At 35.0% G+C, this 27,328-nt stretch overlaps 1 protein-coding gene across 18 annotated transcripts in view; it reads right to left on the reverse strand.

Moving 5' to 3' along the window:
• ZBTB20 (zinc finger and BTB domain containing 20) overlaps window positions 1–27,328 on the reverse strand; it is a 553,524-nt gene that overhangs the window by 388,288 nt on the left and 137,908 nt on the right. For 16 of the 18 annotated variants that reach the window (XM_039327284.1, XM_039327286.1, XM_039327278.1 and 13 more), the window contains one exon: window positions 18,001–18,124. The gene's annotated coding sequence lies outside the window, so the exon portion shown is untranslated. Of the gene's footprint in view, window positions 1–7,042; window positions 7,108–18,000; window positions 18,125–27,328 lie in introns of all 18 variants that reach the window. The other 2 variants (XM_039327290.1, XM_039327289.1) reach the window with 1 other exon arrangement.

Consider the following 27,328-nt stretch of genomic DNA (forward strand, 5'->3'; position numbering starts at 1 on the left):
AATTCTAAAGTCCCAGAGCATTTTAACATTTTCATTTTCTATTACTTTGTCTATTTTGTGATCCTATCAGTTTTTGCTTGCAGGCAGTTGGTATTTCTTGCAGATTTCCAATGCACCACACTGGAGAAACCAACTAATCAAGCAAACAAGCAGTCCCAGTCATAGGAGACAAATCCAGTATCAGACAACAAAAAATAACTCATCTTTGCTCAGGGCCTAGGAGGAAAGACAGGCTTTTAAAGGTTTACAAAAAGATAGCAAGGTCAGGTTGTGTGGATGTCACAGGGGAAATGCTGTTGTATGGGGCAGGTGCAGCCATATACTATAACATCAGCTACAGTGTTGATTTTCCAGCATCATAGTTAACATAAGTCTCTCTGTAATGTAATACGGGCAATTCAAACTGATAGGCTCCATAAAGCCAATCCAAAGAACACTGTAGCCAAAGTTCTAGTGGTACCAATGGGTATCTCCCCAGAAGGATCAACATTCACAATTTGGGTGAAAATTGTGAAAAACCAGCAGCTAGAGATGGTGTAAAATCTTATTGGAAAAGCCAGTATCACAACAGAATATTTGGAATTTAAAAAATGGAAATACATCTCATTACACACTCTGGCTGGTCAAAAGACTTCTGGATCCGTACAGGTAATTCCACTTCACCCTCAGCATAACCTGTTATACTATAATGTTGTCTAGGCCACATTTTAAAACTACTAAAATCTAATATTAAAAAGATACAATAATTGCTACTGCACATTTTAATGAATTATTGTGTTCAAGGTTCCTTTGAAAAGTAATATTATACTCGGCTTATGTTTTAATTGATTTATTAATATTTTATCACAGGAATGTAATTTAAGCTGCTCATGATTTAGATCTCATAAACCTTTAGCATTTTGCAAATTCAAATTCCAATTTAAAGCCAGGGCGAGCAATTAACTTTTCTATCATCTTGTCAGGAGAGAAGGTTCATGTTTAATTTGAGACAAAGTGACAGAAATATATATATATACACTGTATGTATTACTCCAATTTAATTTATGAGTCAGCACCATCCATTCTCCAAATCTCGATTTAATAGAAGGGGGAAAGGCTTGTTGTTGTGGCACTGCTGAGATATCTATCCTGAATTTGTGAAGGGAAAAATGCCCTTAATTTATTGAAATAGGAAGCTTAGATTGATTACTAGTTCATTTCAGCCTCTTCATTTTAATTTTAATTCACATGTCATGTTTCTTGTAGACAGTTTATTCTCCCAAATATAAATTCATAGTAGTTGTCTTCAGCTATTTCTTCACCTGGCTTTACACACACATACACAAACCACAAATATTTAATTGATAACAAGCAGTAGACTAAGGAGATACCTGATAAAATAACCTTCAACTATGTTGAAAGAAAGGAGTAATGTTTGGGTGAATTTTACATGTGCTAAAATACTCCTGGTATCAATGGGACTACGATACTTAAAGAGTTAGTAGTGAGGGACAATATTTATTTTGGAAGCTGCTTTCACTGTGACTTAAAATATATTCATATATGTAATAACAATGTTTTTATCTTGGACTACACCTATTTTGATTTTAATGTCAGAATTAATAGAAATTTAGATTTGTCTGGGGGAAAAAAATCAAAGGGGAAATGAAAGGCGAAATCACCTGAACAAGAGACTTTTGTATTAAGATACCAAAAGCAACTCAATAGATGATGTATTGCATTGCCTAAAATATACCATGGAAGAAAACTTATTATAATGGGTTCCACAAAGATCTATGAATTAGATCTTTTCTTGACTCATAGACAGATGCTATTAATGTTCTTGTATTTTGAGGGGAAAGATACAAGTATTTAGAAAATAATAATTAATTTTTATTTTTTAATTTTTTTTTTGTATAAACTGTAGTAGGAGTTAGAAAGGACCACAGATAATAATGACATATAATTATTGGTCTTGTTTGGTCTAGGCCAGGGGTAGGCAACCCAAAATACTCAAAGAGCTACTTGGACCCATTTCCCACTGAAAACAAAACACAGGGAGCCGCAAAACCCTTTGGGTATCTAAAATGAAGATAAGACTGCATATATCCATATATATATGGATATATGCAGTCTTATCTTCATTTTAGATGTCAAAAGGATATCTCTCTCTCTCTCTCTCTCTCTCTCTCTCTCTCCCTCCCTCCCTCCCTCCCTCCCTATTTCTGCCCTTGATCTGCTAGTCTTCTTCCCCCTGTGTGTGTGTGTGTGTGTGTGTGTGTGTGTGTGTGTGTGAGAGAGAGAGAGAGAGAGAGAGAGAGAGAGAGAGAGAGAGAGAGAGGCACTTGCACTTCCCCCCCTTTCTCTTTCCTCTCCCTTTCTTCTCTCCCTTTCTTTCCTCTCCCTCCCTTTCTCTTTCCTCTTTCTTCTCCATTTCTTTCCTCTTTCTCCCTCTTTCCTCTTTCTATTTACTCTCTCCTCCTTTCCTCTCCCTCTCCCTCTCTTTCCTTCCTCTCTTTCTCCCTTTCTTTCCTTTCTCCCTCTCTCCTTTCCTTTCCTCTTTCCTTTCTTTCCTCTCTCTCCCTTTTTTCCTTTCTCCCTCTTTCCCCCTTTCTATTTCTTTCCTCTCTCCCTCTCCCTCCTTCTTTCATCTCCCTTTCTCTTTTCTTTCTCCCTCTTTCCTCTTTCCTTTCTCCTTCCTCTCCCTTTCTCTTTTCTTCCTTTCTCCCTCTATTTCTTTCCTCTCTCCTCCTCTCCTTCTTTCATCTCCCTTTCTCTTTCTCCCTCTTTCTTTCTTCTCCCCCCTCCCTTTCTTTCCTCTTCCTTTCTTTTCTCTTTTCCTTTCTCCCTTTCTTTCCTGTCTCCCTCTTTCTATTTCTTTCCTCCCTCTCCCCCTCTCCCTCACCTTCTTTCATCTCCCTTTCTCTTTTCTCTTTCTCCCTTTCTTTCCTTTCCTCTTTCCTCTCTCTCCCCCTCTCCTTTCTCTTTCTCTTTTCTTCCTTTCTTTCCTCTTTCTCCCTCTTTCTATTTTTTTCCTCTCTCCCTCTCCCTTTCTTTCATCTCCCTTTCTCTTTTCTCTTTCCTCTTTCTCTTTCCTCTCTCTCCCTCTCCCTTCCTCTTTTCTCTCCCTTTCTTTCCTCTACCTCCCTTTCTCTTTCCTCTCTCTTCTCCCTTTCTTTCCTCTCTTTCTCCCTTTCTCTTTCTTTCCTTTCTCTCCCCTCTCCCTCTCTTTCCTCTCCCTTTCTCTTTCTTCCTCTTTCCTCTTTCTCTTTCTTTTCTCCCTCTTTCCTCTCTCTCTCCCTCTCTTTTTCTCTTCACCTCCCCCCCCTTTACTAAGAGAACCAGTTCACCTACCAAAACATTTAACTTCCTCCTTTAGAGATGGGCAATGTAGATTCACCACATTCTGACAAAGAGAAATGCCAGCACCTCTCATCAATTCTGCTGCAGGGACAGCAAACACTGTATGTTAGCAATATCTGGAGAGCTACAGTTCATCCGCACCCTCCTGAAAGGCTGTCCCATCCGTTGCAATGTCACGCTTTGAAAGGCCCCTCCCCCTCCTCCGCTTCAAGCCGACTGCACCCAGCAGGGAGCCTCAGTAGCCGGCGCGGAAGGGAGCAGGGGAGGAAAAGAGACAGACCATCTCCTCGCAGCTCACTTCCAATCCCAAGTGGTGAATCCTGCTTGGGATTTGGGACTGAGAGGGGGGAAATCCTGGCTCCTAAGCTGCAGGGACTTCCAACCACAGAGCTTGCTTGGCTCTGTTCCCAGCCAACGCAACGCGTGCGCAAAACAACAGCAACAAAATACTGCGATCGAGACTTACCCGCCTGCCTGGCTCCCGGGCCTCGGTAGCAAACCATTTGAAGCAAGCAGCCTCGTCCGCAGAGAAAGGAGAGGAGAGAGTGAGGGCGGATGAGCTGACTTTGTGGCAGGGATAACAAGGGTTCGGGAGAAGCTAGCATGAAAGTTCCGTGTCTTTTGACTTAGCTTGCCTTGTCCCCCACTGGTTCTTTGCCTGAACAAGTCACCCTCTCTCTTTCCTCTGCCCCCCCTCTCTCCAGATGAGGAGAGAGAGAGAGAGAAAGAAAGGCAGATGGCGCCAAAGGGGCAGGGAGAGGAGGCCCGGGGACGGCCCAAGAAGTGATGCCCCCCTGCTGCAGCCTGCCTAGCCCGGGGAGACATATGGCCGGGTGAGTTGCCCAGGGACGGCCCAGGAAGCAATGTCCCCCTGCCACCTAGCCTGGGGAGACGCGTAGCCGACTCAGCGGCCCAGGGAGCGATGCCCCTGCCGCCGCCCCAGCCAGGACTGCCGCCCGGCCCAGGCAGACACGTGGTTGGCTCGGCAGCCCGGGGACGTCCCAGGAAGGAATGTCCCCAGCCCGGCATGGGGAGACATTTGACCGGCTTGGCGACCTGAGGACGGCCCAGGGAGCGATGCCTCCGCCCCCCCCCAGCCGGGACTGCTGCTCAGCCCGGACCAAGGAGATGCGTGGCCAGCTCAGCTGCCCGGGGACGGCCCAGGAAGCAATGCCCTCCTGCCACCACCCCAGCCTGGACTGCTGCCCGGCCCGGCCTGGAAAGATGCATAACCGGCTTAGTGGCCCGGGGACGGCCCAAGGAGATATGCCGCTGCCGCCACCCCAGTCGGGACTTCCGCCCGGCACGGGCAGACACGTGGCCAGTTCGTCGGCCCAGGAAGTGACGTCCCTGCCGCCCCAGCTGGGGACTGAAGCCTGGGGGGGCAGCAGGAGGAAGAAGGGGGGAGGGGGAGGAGGAGGCTCCGGAGCCGCAGGAGATGGCTCAAAGAGCCGCATGCGGCTCCGCAGCCGCAGGTTGCCGACCCGTGGTCTAGTCACTAAAGTATCAGGCTACAAACCAGGAAAACATGAATACTACCCCAGCCATGAAAGCCATCTGGATGACCTTGAGCCAGTCACCTTCTCTTAACCTATCTCACCTGACAGGGTTATTGTTGTGAGGAAAATAGGAGGAGGGAGGAATATCAGGTATGTTCACCACCTTGCAAGTTTATAAACATAATAAAAATGAAATAAAAATAAATAATTCAATAAAATTGAAACATAAAGGAAAGAATAATACCTATAAACTTACTGTGACATGGACTAAAGTAAATCTGCCACTCTCTAGTTTATCTATGATAAATAAGCTACCAATGTTGCTAGAACAATAGAACAATAGAATTCAAATTGCCATGATCTATTCAGTTTCAGTATCACCTCCAATTTTGGAAAACTAAAAGCAAATTGATAAAAAAAGCCATGAGAAATTCAGCCTTCCCTTGTGTCTACTTTGTCTTTATTACAAAGATGGTAGTTAATTTATGTGTGATGTTGCTTATGTACAAAGTGCAATGTACTCAACTTCACATATAATAAATCAATGGGGGGAGCTGGTGCTCTCTGATCTTGGTTGTTTTCTTGCAGACATTTTGTTACCCAAACTAGGTAACAACATTAATGCTAGTAAAGAATAGGGTTGGCTTTCAGTGGCTTGCCCTAGAATACAAACTGAGAACAAAACCCATTCCTTACTTGCATTGATGATGTTACCTAGTTTGGGTAATGAAATGTCTACAAGAAAACAATCAAGATCAGAGAGCACCAAGGACCACTCATTTCAATCCTGAGCTACAAATATTGTCCTTTATCGATAACAAATTAATATTGGCAGTCTAAGTTCTCTCTCTCTCTCTTCTCTCTCCCTCCCTCTCTCTCCCTCCCTCCCTCCCTCCCTGTGTTTGTGTGTGTTTAGAAATAGAGAGTACATTAGTCTGGGGGCTAAGGCGCCAGCATCATGCTAGAAATCAGGAGACTGTGAAAGGTATGAAAGCCCACTGGGTGACTTTGGATCAGTAACTCTCTCTCAGCCCATGATGTGAGACTTAAGTGACAAGCTCGTCAATCAATTTCTGCCTCAACCAATAGATGTACTTTGATCGGGATTGGAGAGGAAACGGACTTTTTGCTTGGAAGGAAATGCTAAGAAGAAAATAAACAAACATACAAACACACACATATACACACACACAATAGCATCTATGTTAGTAATAATTCAAACTGAGATTCTATGTAGATTCTTTTTCTCATACCTACAATATAGGTTTGATTTTTTAATTCAAATAAATAGAATAAATAAGCATAAATTAAGTCTCTTTTATACCATTCAAATTAACTATAACATTCTTCTTAAACATTATAAGAAGAAATCAGATGAAAATCAGAAACAAGGATTTCTTATTTGTGCAGTAGGGACACAGTACTAAGCAGGATATGAACAGCTCCTATTGTTTTGTCTGTCAAATGTAGATTAATCCAGCTACACTATAACTCAGTGGTTCTCAACCTGTGGGTCGGGACCCCATTTGGGGTCGAATTACCATTTCACGGGGGTTACCAAACCATGCTGTCGCCATTTTTTCCCTTTTCCCTAGCGTCCTACTCCCTCTTATTGGTGGCCACACCCACTTGGGGGTCACCACAACATGGGGAACTGTATTATGGGGTCACGGCATTAGAAAGGTTGAGAATCACTGCTATAACTGAATACCAGCTTCTAAATTCATACTGAATATGTGTTACAGCTGGTTATAATCATTAAGCTGATGGCAACATACTATTTCATATCTTATTCACTTAGTAAACTCAAATAGCTTTACTCCATTGAGCATGCAGATAATATAGCCAATAGTTATATTTTAAGAAAAATTACATCCAGTTGCATTGCAATTTCCACCTTTTTGTGGTGCCTGCAAAGTAACAAACTTCAGTCCACATTAACATCATTTTGGATTGTTCACATACTTATTGAAAAAAAATCATATTAACAGTATTTTTCAGATACAGTATTTGAAGTATGTAAAAATCATGTAAGTTTATTTATACTTGAAGACATGGATTGTATTCTTCTTAAAATGCAGACTTTTAAAATATGATCCTGAGATGTCAAAGCCAAGGGTTCTCTTTCTGAGGGAAAAAGGAGAGTTCCAATTTCAGAAGAATAAACATGATATTGAAAATTTGTTTTATCTTTTTCCTACCGGCTCTAGAAGGGGAGTCTCCCAAGTCAGTAACTGATTTTTCCCGACTTTGCATACTCCCGAATCTTGGAAAATGTAAATTATAATTTTCAGCATTTTGTACATTTTCATTAGGCTAAAGACAGGTTTTCATTATCTACAAAAATTTTACATACAATTTAATTAAAAAGCTAAAAGTTTATATGATAAGCTTTTCTTCTTTTATAAACTATAGTTAAAACTAAGTATATTTAGTGTTAGTTCAGAAACCAGAAGTAGTAGATTTAAAATACTATTAATTCGTGACATTACACACAGGAGCAAGGATTTATTTCACTGTATATCTATAACATCATATCTACTACATGCATCATATTTACTATATAAACCAAGATCCCAGTGAACTTGTGTTGTTTTTGTTTAACATTTTGTTTAACAACTAAACTAGCTTGATTATGTTGCTTTTCTTGCATAGCTACCTGCATTAATTTTAGCAAAGTACAGCATGTCCTGCATGAATAAGCAGTCTCTCTGTTTCATCAGCAGTACAAAGATGAATTCATTGCATTAGAAGGATAGGTGTGTGTATGTGTGTGGGTACAGAAAACCTCCATGCAGCCAAGATTGTACCACAACTGCTAATGTATATATTGCAAACATATACAGGTATGATGTTTACAATAAACAAACAGTCATGGAGCATCCAAAGATGTAAACAGTTGCTGGAGCATGAATACTCAACCTGGTTGTCCCACACACAGGGTGTTTATTTACCCCATTACATATGATCAACAGAAGAAAAAATTCAAAACAAGTTTTTAAACAACGTGTCACTTTATGGTAGTTTTGCCAATGGGGCTTTTTCCAAATGTGTGTGTCATAATAAGATATGTATGTGTTTAGAGAGTTGTCTTCTTTTATGTCTGTCACGGTAGAAAGACAGAGATAATTCCCAACGTTTCTGCTTTCCATTTCTAGAGCAATATGAGCCATACAGTTTAATCAGGATGTCTCGAGATCTCAAATATATATACCAAAATTATTAACCCACAACTTATTCTTTTGAAATGATTTCCTTATTTTATCTTGATATAAACAGAAAGAAGACTAACACAAAATTCTCAAGAGTCACTTACATACTTCCCACACTTTATAATTTCTGTTGTTTATGGGAAGGCCTAAGTCCTGGGAGCAGATCTGCCTTTCCTTTCCTTGTATCATGTATCTTTCCATTTCCTATTTCAATATGCTATGCACAATCTACTCCATAGTTATTGCTACTTGCTGAGATAGAACATCATGAAAGGCAGCTCTAAATTTTATGGAGGAAGGATAGAAGTCCCTATATGACTAACTACATTCTCACCAGAACCTCTTTATTTTAATACAACTTATAACAGTTTTATTTTTATTTTTTTATTTTTGGAAAGAGGACAACCATGAGCAAGTGAATGGGCTCAGTTACAGTGCAATACATGCACTGTTGGGAGACAAGAAAGATCAGGTTAAGAATAAAGTCAGTCCGTCCGTCCGTCTGTCCGTCCGTCCATCGATCTATCTATCTATCTATCTATCTATCTATCTATCTATCTATCTATCTATCTATCTATCTATCTGCAATTGGTAAGGGTCAAAAATGCCTTGATAGCACATAATCAATCAATCAATCATAGTTCTGTATTTACTTAACTTATGAGAAATGAGAACAGCTACAACAAATCTAAATTTGATTTCTTTTAGAAGTATATGGGGGGACAGAAACAATTAATCAGTTAGCAAAACAATAAATACGCATTTAATTCCTTATTTCTATGGCATATTATTGTATTGAATTTCATAATAGGGAGTAACATAGTATCATTAATATCACTACTAATATTTATCCTCGACAGAAATGACATTCTTGATTTTTCTGCATTAATTGCCCGACATGATATAATCATAATAGTAATTACATTTCCAAAAGCAAAAAAAATCTTAAATAAGAAACACTCCATATATTTCTAATTGCAGAAGCTGTTTAAATTTATTTAACCAAGTGAAATGACAATGTAGCTGAGGAAAAAAAACCCTATAATATATATTCATGTGCACATATTTTATATTATTTTTAAATATATTTTTAAAAATAGATGTACAAATTGAGCAAAGGAGTACAACTATGCTGACCAAGCAATGGGTAGAATATATTACACGTGAGCATTTTCAGAGAGTAGGCAAAAAACCCGAAACCTGTTGTCCTTTCCTTATATGTGATGCATCTAAAAAAGGAAAGGGCTTTGATTGCATGATTGTAATGTCTTGATTTTTTTCAACCTCTGTCATAGCACACCTGACATCACAGTATATAATGGTATGTTGACAAATTCAGTTAATTTACTTCACATCTACTGAACACAAATACCTTAGTGCAGATAGATTTTGCATATAAAAATGTTTGGAAAAAAGCAGATTTTGGATCTTAAAAATAAATAACTTATTTAACTGATTTTTATCAACTGCAGGATTCTTCCCACAGTTCTCTTTGAAATTATGCAGACCATTTTTTTTTAAAAAAATGATAATTTAAATCAGTTACATAACACTGCACTATAAAACACTTTTGAAAAGATGTCTGATCTAAAGTTGAATGTTAAATGATCAAACTACTATGAAAGTAAAAATTTAACTTGCGGCAAAAGTATTAGTTGTTTATAAACTGTTAAGCTTTTTCTTCAAAAGGGCTACTTTTCAATAGAATGTTCTGGATTGTTGAAACAATTGCTTAAGTAATTTGAAAAGAATTCCTCCTGAAAGTGTACAGTAGTATTTGTAAATAAAAACAAAAAAAAAATCTTTAAATTTCATTTTCAGGAAAAAAACAAGTAATCTTATATTTCAATTGTTATTGAATAAAGATATAGAAGGAATTGCTTCTTTCTGCAGTTCATACATAAAATGCTGGAAATCAGGAGAAGGTTTACGCTTTGTGAATAATTAGGTCAAGTAGGACATGAAAATTTTATAGTTATGTAACTAAAGAGGTTAGGAAATTACTTTCATTTTAAAACTGAAATTCAGAAAGGTGGAACACCTTTGACTATCTCTGATTCTTACTAATTATAAGGAACAAAGTAATAGTACAGAATCTTTAAAATAGAATTTTTAAAATATGAATATGGCATATACTGTAATGTCCTTGTGCCCATTCTGAACTCTAATAACTTCTTCACTTTGTGAGTTTCAGAATCCCTAACATTGTTAAACATGTTAGTGGTTGTTAAGTCTGTCCAAGATCTTAAGCTTTCAAGATCAAAATAAAACACAGTGAAACAGAATTCAAATTACATACAGGTTTAATTGCAAATGTATTCATATTTCAATAGAACTTCAATGTCTTCTTGCATCAGAATTTATATCACTCCTGGGTTGAAATTCAGGGTAGAAAAAGAACTACTAAAAAAAAATATATGTTTTACATGCCCAAGTATTAGCATTAACTGATGATGTATGGGGTATCACAACTACATTGCAACATGTTTAAGGATTTCATGTTACTAAAAGGGAACTTGCTTTCTTCTGGCATTAATATTTTGTTTTTGTATAAATGGACCAACTAATTTTCTTACATTCTAAAATTAGAAACTTTTGTATCTATTCAAAATGATATTAAAAAGAATCTCTTCACAATTATTTTAAAAAGCATAAATCCCACTTCATACTATCATTATCTTATTTTATTTTGGGAGCAGTTTGTGAATATAATTTAAACATATATTGAAACTATTGTCCACTTTATATTAACTTTAATGAGAAAATAAATGAAGCTCCACAGAAATTTTACATATTGGTACAGAGTCTATTATCAAATTCCTACATGCATTTTCACAGGATTAAAGCAACTAATAATCAAATCAGCACATATATTTTAAAAATCCATTTTTTTCTGTCCATGTAATCAATCCTCTCAAACTGAAGCATTTTTACAAAGGTTAGGTTTATAAATGGAAAAATATTAGCATTTTGTTAAAAACAAGTAGGCCTTTTTGCTCTCAAGATGCTCACTCAAAAGTTCTTGGACGTGGCTTTTCCTTTCATTGCAAACTAAACTCTTCTAAAAAAAATTAAATAAAAACAGATTATGGAAATCAGTACATGCTTTTATTCAAATAGGAAATATTCAAAATCTTAATTTAGATGAAAAGGGTAGCTTTTAGTTAAGAGAAGAGAGCAGATCACCTCAATACCTAAATCCTTAAAGAGAAAAATTCAATAATAAGCTATCTAATTAATCACTTAAATCACTTAATTTCTATTATATTTTCATATCCATGACTCTTATTACAGCAATATAAGGAATCAATCATAAATGTTATTATTATTGCTTCAAAAGATATACACAGAAATCCTACACAAATACATAACAAGAATAGATTTAGAAATGTTGAACACTACGTATATACTGATTTTCTGGAAATTTATAACATCTGAAAAAAAGTCTCTTCATTTGTCCTAATCTATATCAATAAATTCAAACCTGCCTAATAATCAATTTAAAAGAAAAAGTATTTTAAACTCAAACATCTCCTAGAACCCAGATCCACACAGCCTTCTTCACTGTTGTGATTTTAAGAGACAAAATTCTCTGTGTCATTTCATTTGCTCTTTTTTAACAAAAAAAGACTGCTGTGACTACCCCCATGTAGCAATGCTATTCACCATCAGCACCTCTGCACTCCCCATGTGCTTAGAGAACAACTGATTAGCACTTTGCATAATTAACCTGATTAGCACTGTGCATAATCAAACTGATTACCACTCTGCATAATTAAAAAGAAATAATAGCAACAACAACAATAACTAGTTAATATGAATAACTGCTATTCCAACAGGCAATTTATTAGAATCAAAATTATTTTACTACTCAACTACCATTCTTTAACATTGTTTTAATTGGTGAGCGCTTATACCAGAAATGGTTTCAATAAATTGATTGTTACCCAGAGAACAATAAATTCTAGGTATGATAACTAGAGACTAGTTATTCAAAATCGAAAAATCATTAAATGGAAGCATTTTCATACATATTCCAACATCAATAAAATTTTAAAAAACACTCATTCCAATTTGCATCCTCCATATAGAGGCAAATATTAAAACTCTTTGTATTGGAAGTATTGTCCTATTGTCTTTAATCTACAAGTGAAATTAGTAGTTTGAATTTCCTTATATAAAAGTCTATATGTTTTTACAGATTAACCCATTTTCTAACCTGAGGGTACTTATTCAGGCTCCCTAGTTGTCCTATTGCCAAAAAGAGTTAAAAACTATTTTTTGAGGGCATGGTGTTGCTCTGTACTCACACACTCCTTTCATTGGAAATGCCATCTCAGTGTATATATTCCTGCTGTGCTTTTAAAGTATACTTTCCTCCTCTTATCTCACCTCATGTACTGTACCTTAATAGCTGACTAGTTCAGTTCTTGAGCTATTTCACAAAGCAGGAATGCACTTTCAGCTGAATCAATGGTTGCCATAGTCTCTAACATCATTTAGAGCTACTGCATTCTGCTAGGAATGCTATAACAGAAAAAGAGTTTCAACACTTGCCCTAATACCAAAAAGTGACTGGTTTGAAATTTGCAATTTTTACTGTATTTCTTTCCTATGTCAATAGTATACTATTTCATTGTTTTTAGTCACATAATCAAAGAAAATAAAATAATAAATTAAAAGAATTCTGACAAATTTTGAACAAGTAATCTGTTTACAAAGCAAGCCATTATGTTAGAGCATCTTTGGAAAAATAAAAAACATTAGAGATCAACAGGGCAGTAAGAAATGAATTTTATTTAAAAATTGGTTATTACTATTCCATTTATGTCTATTTAGATGCTTTAAATTTACATTTATAAATCTAGTTTAATTTGGGGTATGTGGCTTTATGAGAAGGTAAGAGAGTACAAAAGAAATACACACATTTTTGTGTAGTAACACAATATTATCTGCAACTAGCAAGAAATTGCAATATGTCTAAAGCTTAAAGAATTAAAGCAATTACTACATGGAGAAAATGTCCTTAAATTTATAATAATAATAATAATAATAAGGCTCCTTGGGTGCAATCCCAAAACAACTGGAGCACCACTTGAACACCATTGGCATTGACAAATTCGCTATTAGTTAATTGCAAAAGGCGGCCTTACTAGGAACTGCTTCCATCCTGCGATGATATCAAACATCCCATCAAACATCCACATCTGCCTATCCCAGGTCCTGGGTAAGGACTCGATAGGTAGACAAAATGCCAAATCCAGTCTGAACATCTGGCTGACTGTGCGATGATTAATAATAATAATAATAATAATAATAATAATAACAACAACAACAACAACAACAACAATAGGGAAGACAGCAACAGACAGTAAGTGCCGCCTATGCAAAGAAGCTGAAGAAACAGTGGACCACCTGGTAAGCTGTTGCAAGAAGATTGCACAGACTGACTACAAGCAGCGGCATGACAAAGTAGCAACAATGGTACATTGGAAGATCTGCAAAAAATATCATTTGCCTGTAAGCAAAAACTGGTGGGATCATAAAATAGAGAAAGTCATAGAAAAATGATAAAATTAAACTGCTCTGGGACTTCAGAATTCAAACAGACAAGCACCTGCAACATAACACCCCAGACTTAACAATTGTCGATAAGAAAGACAAAAAAGTCTGGATAGTGGACGTGGCAGTGCCTGGAGATAGCAGACTAGAAGAGAAAGAACTGGAGAAGATAACAAAATACAAAGACCTACAAATCGAAATAGAAAGACTGTGGCAAAAGCAAGCAAGGGTAGTACCAATAGTCATAGGCTCCTTGGGTGCAATCCCAAAACACCTGGAGCACCACTTGAACACCACTGGCATTGACAAATTCGCTATTAGTCAATTGCAAAAGGCGGCCTTATTAGGAACTGCTTCCATCCTGCGACGATATCTGTAATACCATCAAACATCCACATCGGCCTATCCCAGGTCCTGGGTAAGGACTCGATAGGTAGACAAAATGCCAAATCCAGTCTGAACATCTGGCTGACTGTGCGATGATCAATAATAATAATAATAATAATAATAATAATAATAACAACAACAACAACAACAACAATAGGGAAGACAGCAACAGACAGTAAGTGCCGCCTATGCAAAGAAGCTGAAGAAACAGTGGACCACCTGGTAAGCTGTTGCAAGAAGATTGCACAGACTGACTACAAGCAGCGGCATGACAAAGTAGCAACAATTATGCATCGGAAGATCTGCAAAAAATATCATTTGCCTGTAAGCAAAAACTGGTGGGATCATAAAATAGAGAAAGTCATAGAAAATGATAAAATTAAACTGCTCTGGGACTTCAGAATTCAAACAGACAAGCACCTGCAACATAACACCCCAGACTTAACAATTGTCGATAAGAAAGACAAAAAAGTCTGGATAGTGGACGTGGCAGTGCCTGGAGACAGCAGAATAGAAAAGAAAGAGCTGGAGAAGATAACAAAATACAAAAACCTACAAATAGAAATAGAAAGACTGTGGCAAAAGCAAGCAAGGTAGTACCAATAGTCATAGGCTCCTTGGGTGCAATCCCAAAACAACTGGAGCACCACTTGAACATCATTGGCATTGACAAATTCGCTATTAGTCAATTGCAAAAGGCGGCCTTACTAGGAACTGCTTCCATCCTGTGACGATATCTGTAATACTATCAAACATCCACATCTGCCTATCCCAGCTCCTGGGTAAGGACTCGATAGATAGACAAAATGCCAAATCCAGTCTGAACATCTAGCTGACTGTGCGATGATCCATAATAATAATAATATATATATTCCTATTGCTATGAGTGAAGAAGCAAGCTATTGATTGTAGCATAAAAAAGTTAAATTTGGGAGTGGTTGGAGAACACTACATTCAGAGAGATGATTAAACATTAAATACTCCTGGGAGAAATTTTTCCAAAATTTCTAATAAGCGGGATTAAGCCATTTCCTGGCTATATCTGCATGTATGAATATTTTTAAAACATATATTTTAATACACACATATATTGAACATTCTTGTCAGGAATGAACATATTAATGTGGGGAAGAGGGCTCAGCATCTTCAGGTGCTGTGAAAGTAATGCCAGCATCATTGGAATTTCCAAATTAGTTAACTTTTGCTAATAAAAGGAACAGTGAAGCTAAGGATAATATGCATTAGGGTGACAGTAAATATACTGTGCAGATTTGAGGATGAAAAAGTCTTGCTTAGCAAAAGGATGCCCAAAATCAAATCAAGAAGTAATGCCTAACTAGTGATAGGAAAAAAAACTATATACACATGACTGAAATATTTAGTGGAAGTTTGATTGCAAGACAATGAGATCTCTATGTATGAAGATACTCTAATTACAAAATAAGAGTAGTTAACTTTCATAAACAGAGCTGGAGATTGTGATCGATGGCAGTGTCTTTTGGTTGGAGCAGTGTTGAAGAATAAACATGAGCAGGGTACTGAAGAAGCAAACAGGAAATTAATCCTGAGGAGGGATGCAATGAGAAACTTAAACAAGATCATGAAGAATAACTGTATTTTGAAGACATTTCCAGATCAGAATAGTTAATCAAATTATCAGCAGTAATATATGACTGTGAAAACTAAAGATAAAGTGTGAAAAAATAGATATATTCAAATTATGGATTTAGAACTAAAGAAGATTTATTACTGATTATATAAGCTCCCCAAAAATTTCAAGCACAAAACTGGTACTGACTTTTTTATAAAATGAAGATATTATACCTTATGTATTCTATCATATTCTACAATAATTCCTTAGAAAGGCTGGAGCTAGTAGAGAGCTCAGAAGTTTCCTTTTCCTTTTGGCAATTATTCAACAATGGTTATGTTACAACATTATGAAATAAGTAACATTGCATCATTGCCTTACAATGAAAAAACTCCCATTCCTACAAACCCTAGTTATAATTTTTAGTTTTTCTTGGACCAAAAGCCAAATATATTATTTGTCTGCCATGTCATGTCCATAAATAATAAATGAGAACCCTGGTGGGGCAGTTGTTAGAAAGTAATATTACAGGCTAACTCTGTCCACAGCCTGAAGTTTGATCCTGACAGGGCTCAAACTTGATTCAGGGGTCATATAATGACATTGTAAACTGCCCAGACAGTAATGTAAAGCACTATGTGGTAGTATATAAGTCTAAGTGCTATTGCTATTGCTAAATGCATATTACAAATGTAAATGTAACTATTTTCTAATCATATATTTCAATATTTCCCTCTTCTGTCACAATAAAGAAAACAAAATATTGGTAAGAAATTTAGGAAAATTTTAGGGTCCATACTGAAGCTTTTCCAAAAACTAAAATTAAATATGTTGACCCTAACTGGAATGAGGATGGCAAACTTCTTGGGAGTCAAACTTCAAATAAATTTAATAAAATAATAACAATCAGTTTAGACTTTTGTTTGGATCGCAAAAATGGATGATTCCTCCTTTTACTGAAACATCAGTACCACTGTCTATACCAAGTTGATATGTGTTCCATTCTTGTGGAATAGCTTAAATCTACAAATTCAGATGATTCTCTGAATTTTTTATACAGGTCATCAAGACAAAATTGTTCCAGACAGCTTTCTACTTCACGTCACTACTTTTTTATCATGGAGAAAACTGTAGGAGATTATTATTTTAACCACATAGTATATTATATTTTATGGTTTTGTTACTATGGTATGTTATTGTGGTATGAAAGAGAAAGAGATCCTTGTGTATTAGGTATCTCTTCACTATTTTAGTTTTGTTGTATGCTGCCCAGAATTGTTTTGTTTTGTGAAATTGATAAATATATACAATTGATAGATATATAGAAGCTAGATGAAAGATAGATACATAGATAAAACTTTGTTTTCTGAATCATAATCTATAATCATTCTGCTATTATTAGTAATATATATTAATAATCAAAATGGACACATTTAATGATTATATAATTTATGTTAACAAAATTGTTTTTACTGATCTATATGAAAATTCTGTCCTATTTATCTAGGCCATCATGTTTATAAGTTTACGAAAAGATATAATAGCTGAAAGACATATAAAAACATAGATACTGAATACAACATGTCAAAGATGTCAAATTTATATAACCACTATATGTATGTAATTTCATACATATATACAATGTTGGGAGAGAATGAAAGAACAAAAGAATAAACCTCCTTCAAGAATTTTAAATAGTCTTTTTTAAATCTTCATCTAAAGTTGGAGGATTTTAGCAATTCATACATTTATTTCTTCCAAAATACACCTGCTTTCTTTTCCTCTCTTTTCTTTTGCCAAACTAAATATTTTTCCATTTAATGCCTCTCTTTATTAGACAGCATCTAATTTGCATACATTTACATACAATTTAACTGCTTGCTTCTGAGAACAAAGAAGTGGCTCTGTATTGTAGTAAGGGACAATACTCAGAAAAAGAAGGTATAAAAACCCGCTAGCTCAGTGGCTGTGTATTCTTTTTGTTTCAGAAATACTAGGATTTTTAAACACTCCACTTAATGGGTGAAGAAGATTATTCCAACAGACAATGCAAAAAGATACAACGCAGCTTCTTCTTAACACATTTTTCTTTGGCCTGGTTAATGGGATTTATGGTCCAAGATTTCTTTGCTTCTCTTTATTTCTTTTATTAGATTTGATGGATTTAATTTTGTCACATATTTTAATTCGCATGTTATTATGTACAAAGTTATGCGAAAGCTAAACTCTGAGAGCTAATTCAGTATGTTCATCTTCCCCCTATCATTAGGAAAGACTGACTGTTTCAGGATCAGCATGCAATATTGATTTCAGTGCTTAATGTTACTGTTATGAGAATTATAAAGATGGTGATGAAGAAAAAGAAGACTACTATTCAGCTTATGTTCATAGCAAATACAGTGCTTACCATGTAACAAAAGAGAAATCAACAGGATGGGATGGGATGCAAGGCTGAGCTCTGTTTGTAAATACAAGGAGGAATTGTCGCAACGAAAGCAGGAAGCAGCAGAGATGTTAAGCTCTCAAATTTCCTAAAAGATGAGAAAAAGAAACACAAAATTATATGTGAAAAAACTTATCACGAGACAGAGAGTAAGAAAAACCAAATCTGATTATATTCAATATTTCCACACTGACCATTTTTAAGATGGCCAATTCCTAAAATTAATTTTTATACAATTTAAATTAATAAATCTTGCATCGGAAATGAATGTCGCATCTATCTTCATTTTTAGATAAATACAACTCCAGTGATTGGGTAATATTCAGACACTAAAGAATATTGGAGGGCTTAAGTTCCATTTGTTAAGACATGAAGTTACTAATTAATCTATCTCATTTACAGAATTAGTAAAAAAAATTACTAATAAAAAATTCATTAGTAATATATTCTAACTATAATTTTATATTTTATTTATTTATTTGCCTTTTATGACAGCAGCATCACCAGTCCAGACTTAATACAACTAAATTCTGTCATTATAGGCCTTTACATGTTTAGTAAAAAGTTGTACTGTTTTATCAGAGTTTTGGTAATTAAGATTTCTTTCTTATCCTAACATCTGCATAATCTGTTTTATTTTTATAGCCTTATTATAGTCTTATCATTGAGTTAAAAACGAAATATAATAAAAAAGTAAATGAAGATCATATAGAACTTTATTTCTATATTGACATTTCTTTCTATAAGAACTTTCTATAAGAAAAAAAATATGTTTTTCCTCAAAAGTTAAATAATAATATACACACTAGCAAATGTGGTAAGTTGGAAAATAACAACAAATCATATTAAGTTCTACATTGGTATAAAATTTAAGCCCAACAATGCAAAAATAGGTTTTATTATTGAATTAAAAGATAATCCCATAATCTTATAGTCAAAGTTATGATTTTTAAAGTTCAGAAGAACCTAAAACTGCATTTACTGAAAATGGAGTTTTGATATTCTATTTGACTATTGTTTTTTTTTTAATATTGGTGCCATTCACCTCTGTTTCTTCTTTGAAACCTATACCAGACATTAGTTTTTGAGTTCTTCTTTGTAATAAATACATGGTGGAATGGATAAATAAGTATGCTTCATTTATTTAAGATATAATTGATAACTGTTTCTATTTTTTAGAACTGTGGGGACAGTCTTTCATTTATAAGCATTTTAGCTGTGGTTAGAGGATAATATTGTGGGCTAACTCTACTCACTGCCAAGAGTTTGATTCTGACCTGCTCCAAGTTGATTCAGCCTTCCAACCTTCCAAGCTCAGTAAAATGAGGACCCAGATTGTTGGTATCAGTATGCTTACTCTGTAAACTACTCAGGGAATACTGTAAAATACCATGAAGCGGTATATAAGTTAAGTGCTATTGTTATTTATTATACTGTAACTGCAAAGAAAAAGGCAGAAGTCTTGCTCTGAAGAATTATTTCCTTACGCTGGGAAGAGTTAACATGCTCAGATAATTGCAAGTTTGCAGATATTTATGGCAATGAACATTTTGGAGCTCTATGATAGGAAGCTACTTTTGGTTTATAATGTTTCAATTCTATCAGTGATGGGATTCAAATATGTGAACAACTGGTTCTCTGTGTGGATGCCACTTCTGGAAGTCCATTCTGGGCTACCGTTTCTGCTGAAATGGTGTGAACCGGCTGAATCCCACCACTGAATTCTATATATCCAGCCTTTAATATATTGCCATTTTAATTTGAATATATACAACAGAGATTAGTTGTTCTTTAGATAGGGCAATGGTGATTTCTTTTCTATTGTCAAGACATATGGAAAAGCATAGTCATCTTTTAGGATTCATGGTATAAGGCCTACTGAGAAAAACAGAATGTTCAATCAATACAGTAAAACAAAACTGCCTACCAAGCCTTATGTTCGATTTGGGGCATCCCTACTTCAATTCTGAGGACTGCTTTACAGATGCTTTTTGTGTGACAAGTATTTACCTCAAAAATTTAATTTATATGACTTCTGTGGAGCTGTTCCCAACAAAAGGCCAGCCTGTGATAAATATAAGGCCTCAAACAGTTTAAGTGCTGCAGGAATATATTCTCTTCTGACAGAAGAATCTCCCAATAGCCATTAATGCTCCAGTTGCTGTTTCATTTATATATTTATGGTGAGCTTTCCAGGATCCTGAAATCTGGAATATTATCCAGTGTGAAAGGAAACAGAGCTTCTTGCCATTTTGAAGTTTCCTTCTAAAAAATGGAAAATCATAATGGGGTTAAGATTGCTTTAATGAAAATAATTTATCCTTATTTTATTTTGGATGCTCATGGGTTCTTTGTTGAACTTTTTTTTTCCACAGGGTATTTGGCTTTATTTTTTTTCTTCACTCTACAATACTATTTTAATTTGAACATGCATTGAAATGTGAACTGGTCTATGGATGATTACTAAAACAAATCAAACAGGCAGTACAAGTCAGTGATAATTCATTACTCAATTGTAACATAACAGCAGAATATCAGAGTTCAGGTGGATTTAATTAAACTTGATAGTTTATCAATGTTGTCCTCTCTACTACATATTCTCAAGAACTTAAGTAAACAAGTCAACATATAGAAGTTAAAAAAAATGTGAATGTGTCTTATAAATTAATGTAACAAATTTAACATAGCAGTATTTAAATTATCTCTCATTAAAGTGGCCACACATCACTTAACTCAGAGACTTAGCCAAAAGTAAAGTACTGCCATTTCTAAGCAGATTTTTCAGTTGTACTGCCATTTGATGTGCCATTAGGCTAAATGGATTCTCTGGGAGATCAACCCAATGTAATACATTTCATGATTAAGCACAACTAGAGAATATTCCACGTTTTCATACAACTTGCAAAGCTTCTAGTCATTTAAAATCCTCCTATTCCATCTGTTTTGTTATCAGGCAAAGCTGGAATCCTGGAAGTATCACCCTAATCCTAATAAGCTAAATTGTTAGCTGGGCTTCTCTTCTGGGAAGCAACGGGGCATGCCAAAAACATGATAAAACAGTATCCTTCTGTGTAATGAGATAACTTAAAAAATGAACATCTCATTCCATGCCTTCTATTTGGGTTGATTAACCTTCTCGAACCTCTGAGGACAAAATATATAATACATAATAATAATAATCTTCTTTTGATTGACACTCTTGTTTCATAATGTACATTTACAAAATATTATTTATATGTTTATGACTGTTAAATTGTTTTGCTGTTTGATATATGTCTTTGTCAGAGGTGGACCAACAACCTTAACAGTTATTCCTTTTACCTGCTTTCCTATCAAGCCTATAGTTTGTGTTTTTCTTCAACAGAAAAATATAAACCATATTTTTACAATTCAGATGCATTAATTTTTATGTTTGGCACAATACAAAAGATATAGAAAAGGAGTTATATTGATATTATCTTGAGGTTTGTTTTCATATTTCCAAATCAACTGAAATTTAATCAAACTTGCAAAAGTATTATGTGGATAAGTGGTCATTTATGTCATGTGTCAGAGTAGTTCAGGAAATGTCAAATCTATATGAATCTCCTATTGAGCCTGCTCAAAGGACTTCAGAAATTAACTGCTCCTTTCTTGAAAAGACTAACAACTCAGAAAAGTACATATTTTTTTTAAAGAAAACCTATTCCTATTTTCTTCCACAGAATCATAGGTTTGGAATAAACATTGGAGGTCTTCTAGTCCAACTCTCTGTACAAAGCAGGAGTCTTCATACCATCTTGAACAAATGATTATCCAAGGTTTTTTTGAAACATACACTTCTGCAGAATGGGGGCAAAATTAAGCTCCACTGCTTTTTATGCAAAATACATTTAAAAAGTGTAGAGCTTCAGTTTACAGTCAGTTCCATCATCTTGACTTTTGATTCCCCCTTGATAGATGCCAGCATTTACAAATACATGAAATTGTTGTAGGCTTTAAGTGGATTCACTGAAAGCAGTTGATAAGAAGTCATGACTAAAGTCTCACTGATTTTAATAATTTTATTCTAAGGTTTACAAATGTAGAATGCAAGTCTTACTATACATAAAACATCTGATTTTTTTTAAAAAAATCATAGCAACCATTATTATAATGGATGGTATTCCACCAAATGGTTGAATATAAAACTTACAGCACAATTATGATCTTACTAATTATAAATATCTGTATAGTGATCATATGACAACTATATAAAGTTATATATTTGAGGATGGTGAAGATGGAAGACTGAAAAACTAGCACTCTAAAGATATATTTACCTAGTAGCTAGGAAACTTTCATAGTATATTTCAAATACATTTAAACACATAGACTGACTGATTGACTGGCTACACCAGATCAGCACAGTACATTAAGATCAGAAATGATTAAGAAGCCTTCAAGCTTCAGTGAATTAATTTAGTTTGATCATACACACACAAAACACACACACACAAAGTGTGCTGTAATGATTAAAGTTCTGGACTAGTTCTAAGCATAGAAACTGATAGAATGAGTTTGTACTGTTTGCTGTTGGAAAGAGTACTCTGATAAAATATCTAACAGACTTTTAGAAACTGGAGCAAGAATAAGATATATCTTAGTTAAGGAAGTGAAGTAGTTTAAGAAAAAGTCTTACAACAACTCCATCTAAGTTATGCTTAAACAGGCAGATAATTATTTTGGTAGACTTTCAAGGTTAGCATCAAGTCTTTCAAGGTTAACATCAAGCCCCCTGTTGCTGGCCAACACAAGAAACAAGAACCACTTCGATTTTTGGAAAATCCAAATAATATAACTCAATCAAAAAGTAGTGTGATCTATGGTAAGCAATCAAGCAGGTACCAAAAAGCCTATCCTTGATACAAGTTTTCTCATTATGAAGCATAAGCTTTGTTGGAAAAAAAAAAAGATCAGAATCAAAGTTATTATCTTCTTTACAAAAATCTGGGATGTTGCATTGCTTAGGTCAGGACAAGTGTAAGCATTTATTTGCTGGAGATTAAGAACCCTAATGGTGCCAATAAGACTGCTCAAGTAGCAAATAAAATATATGCCTTGAATTTGAATTAGAAATAGAAAAAAATGGATTGCACAATTTTCTAAACAGGGCAATGAAATCTAGAGCACTTTTTCATAAAACTGTCAGTGCTTATAGAGAAGAGAACATGTACTGGCAAAACATTTGTTAAATAATTCTTGGATAAGAAGACAGGGAACAGCATAAGCCAATCCACACAGACTTCCAAATAATTCCTGCAGGTATTAATTTCACAGCTGGATTTAAGAAGAAATGAGAGATAAGATGCAGAATGCTTTATCCATTCTAATGCTATATTTGTCACAATCATTGTAATGGTTGAGTTTAAACAAAGTTGGTGCTAGCAATTCAAGAAACCCCATGTCAACTATAGCTGCTTCAGCCCGATTCAATTACATCTGGCTGAATAGTTCCAAGCTGCTAAATCAATTGAAACCATATAAGTTAAAAAGCAAAACAAACAAAAACCCTACATTCTGATGTTACTGTGTCCTGTTCAATAAAATATAATTCTGTTCTATGACAACAGGAAATATGAAATCAAAGCAAAACTTGAAGCAGGTAATATTTTCCATCATTGGGGGAGAAGGAGGAAGCTTGTTTATAATGTGACTGCATTAAAATTGCATTGTGTTGAGGAAAAAAACCTTTGGGACTCTGAAATGGAATTGTCAACTTTTCAAAATCCTGAGTTGAGCACATTCAGTGACCATTCTCTCTGGGTCTGGATTTTACTCCAAACCATGTCTAAATAAGAAGCCAAGCAGCTGGGGAATTCTGGATTGCAGTGCATCTTTATTAGTTACCATCTGCAGTCTGAAGTCAGCTCATGGCAAGTCTGACTAAATCCTGGTGTTCCCAAGTCCAAATCTGGGTCATTTTAAATTACTTTATACAGAATCTGGTGTGCAAGACTTTTTTATATAAACATTCTTCCAATAGAAGAGAATGTATGTAGTTCAGGGTTGAATTGTGAAATCCTTGATGCTCTCTAAGCTTGTTTGCTTCCAGATGTTTCATTACTTGACTCAGTAACATCATCAAGATGTTACCTGGTTGGGTAATGAAATATCTGGAAGCAAACAACCAAGCTCAGAGAGCACCAATGATTCCATAAACATTCTTATTATTCAGCATAGAAAAAATAAGCAGCTCTCCAACTAATCAATTTTTAAAAGGATGTATATAAATTTTTTAAACTAGATTAGTAGATTAAAGATGGAAAAAAATACATTATAGCATAGAGGTTAGTTTAAAAAACTGTTAACTAAAGTGGGTCACTATCAGTTCTGCCTTAAAGCTCCAAAAATTTCCTTAGAGAAGGAAGAAATATTTTCATTTATAACATGGAAAATTTAGAATTTAAAATATCTACTTTGTTCAATTTGAATTTGGAAACACCCGACTATTCACACTTACTGTTACCAGTAATAAGTAAAAGACACATAAGTAGGTGCTGGGAAATAACCCACAGCATGAAGCTGCATAATAGCCAATGGAACATAGGTTTACTTAAACCAAATGTAAGTACAATACTAGTAGGTCATAGTCTTGCCTATAGCCCTTGTCCTCACACTGTGCTAAAGAAAATTAAATATTTTATTTGCTTAGAACAATGTGTGAATCCAGCCATGTGGATTGTAAGCTGGAGTTTATAGCTTACTGTTTTTGTATGAAGGAAACGATTATAATTATATAAAGCAAACCATTATAATTTGATCAGCTAACCATGATTTTAAGAATCCACAGCTTATGTGTTGACTACATTCCATACTATTTCTATAACTCTACAATTAGTCATGGTATGTATTAAATTAAAATAGTATCTATGTATCTAAACATGCAGTTTTCTAAGGCACTCATTAGATACATAGATGCTATGTAACTTGTTTTAATTTTCTAGTATGATGCAATTCACATGAAATTGTTGAAGGTCATAAAAATATGGTATAGGTACATGGAAAGAATACGTAACTTACTTTTGCTTATATGGTGCTCTAATTAAAATTAGACTGAGTGATTACAGCTTTCTTCTGGATCAGCTGTTCCAAATGCCCATTTCTTTGTATTGTTAGGCTTTATTCACATTTTACCTCAACAGAAAAAAATAAACTGAAGCAGTTTTAGTCTTTGCTGCTCCACAATCTTTTAATTGCCTGATGTTTACTATTATGTATAACTGAGTTATGTACTGAGTTATTAAATAACCATAAAAGTTTGTATTTTAATTTACATGTAACTCCCAGGTTCTTATTCTGGGATCTCCAAATAAGATTCTTGTTTGAATCTTCTGACATTTGCTGACATAGAATTAAGTCTCATTTAAATAAAAGACTTAGAAAATATCTCAAATATGGAAAACTGAAATGTTCAGAACTATTACAATGGCTGATCTATAAATATACTCATGTCCAAATCCTTTGAGGTACCCACATGATGCAGTTAGTTTTAAATTGGGAAAACACATAATACACTAGAGCCTATATGATTCCATGCACTGCCACAATTAAGTAACAAAAAGTAATATTCTTTCACTAGTACATTTTTGCTCTCAAAATTTAGCAAAAGGAGAATATAATCTTACATTACACTACCTCTCTATAGAACTGATTTTTTATATCTATTCCAGGTCAGCACAACCTGGGACAATAGCAGGGCAGAGATGAAAAGAAGGTCTAGAAGTTAAAAATAACCTATAAAAAGCAGACAGTATCAAGTAATGGTTTTCTTGCACTTTAAAAACAAATCTTCCTTCCATACTCACTTTCTTATAAGGGGAAAACAGTTTTATCGTGACAGGTTTTCATCTTCAAAAAAATCTATTTACCAACATCTACAGTATTCATGACTTTGAAAATGGACTCTCAGTTTCTACTGCTCTGTTGTTTCTAAAACTATAGATTCCTTTTCTAATTCCTAAAGATATAAAGTCCTTCTGATCGTATCTATGCAGGAGAAAACACAACAGAAGTTTTTACACATAGTCCATTTAATCCTGGCATTAAAAGATGCTGCTATACAAGATCAGTTCCAATCCTCAAAACCCATTAACATCTTAAATGTTTGAAAACAATGTTTGGATGTTGTGCTCTTTAAAGACACTACTCATGATTTATAGTTAAAGTTAAAGACATACAATGCATTTTAAAATGTGCTTTACTGAAGTTGTTACATTGAACATATGCCACCAAACCACAGGCTTCTAACTGTAAAACTATTTTCCACTGATGTGTAAAAAATATATTGCATAGAAGAACACCCAGCTGTTGGGGGGAGGGGAGAAATTTCTGCTATTAGATTTTCTAATACAACTTTTATCACACTTTTGAGTCTGTAAGAACCTTAAAATATTTTTCAGGCCTCTATAATCCCTGCAATTATCATCTTTGTTTCATATGTAGGCCTGTATATCTACAATAACACTCTTCTTAAACAAAAATAATGAAACTTTTTCTTTTCCTCCACCTCCTTCTGTTCCACCTTTATGGGTGATGCCTGCTGCTGCTGATGTCCATGCCAGCTCAACTCCAATTCTCCTATGCTTGCCCTGTGATGGATTCTTCTTGGCCGCTGCATCTGCAGAAAGGCAGGCATGTACCAAAGAGAGTCCTGGCAACAGCTGATGTATGCTCCCTCACCACCTGCTGCTAACTCTTCTCCTTCTCACTCCTTTGCTCATGCTTTCCTACTACCTCACTTGCACACACATGCACAATCCCCGCCCCTGCCCAAGATCTTGGAGCTTGAAGGAACTTTTTCAGTATCTTATTTTTTTTACATAAATCATGATCTCCTAGGTAATCCTAGTGACTATGAAACCCCATTTGAGTAACCCTGTTCTAGGATCTAAATTGAATATAGCATATAAAAACAGGAAATACAGTTATGGTATACATTAAATTTAAGATTTACATAAATCTTAATATTTTCATCATATATGTGAGATTGGTGGATATATATATTTTGCCATAAAAGGCATATGCAGTCTGAAATATTCCTGCAAAATATATATAGCTGCCCATCTCACTTATATGATATTGGGCAGTTTACACAATTTTCTTGAATAAGGTGTCTTGAATAATTGGCAGGCTTTATTCATTACATTTTAGCTGTTAACCTTGACTGAATTCATGTAATACACCAAACACATCTTATTATAGCTTAAAACTGGGAATTAAACATAGTAAGGTAGTTGAAATTCCAGGAACTAGTACATGGCACAGAATCTTT

This window comes from Crotalus tigris, unplaced genomic scaffold (assembly GCF_016545835.1).
Source record: "Crotalus tigris isolate CLP2741 ecotype Arizona unplaced genomic scaffold, ASM1654583v1 scf7180000024359.8030256, whole genome shotgun sequence".
NCBI lineage: Eukaryota > Metazoa > Chordata > Lepidosauria > Squamata > Viperidae > Crotalus > Crotalus tigris.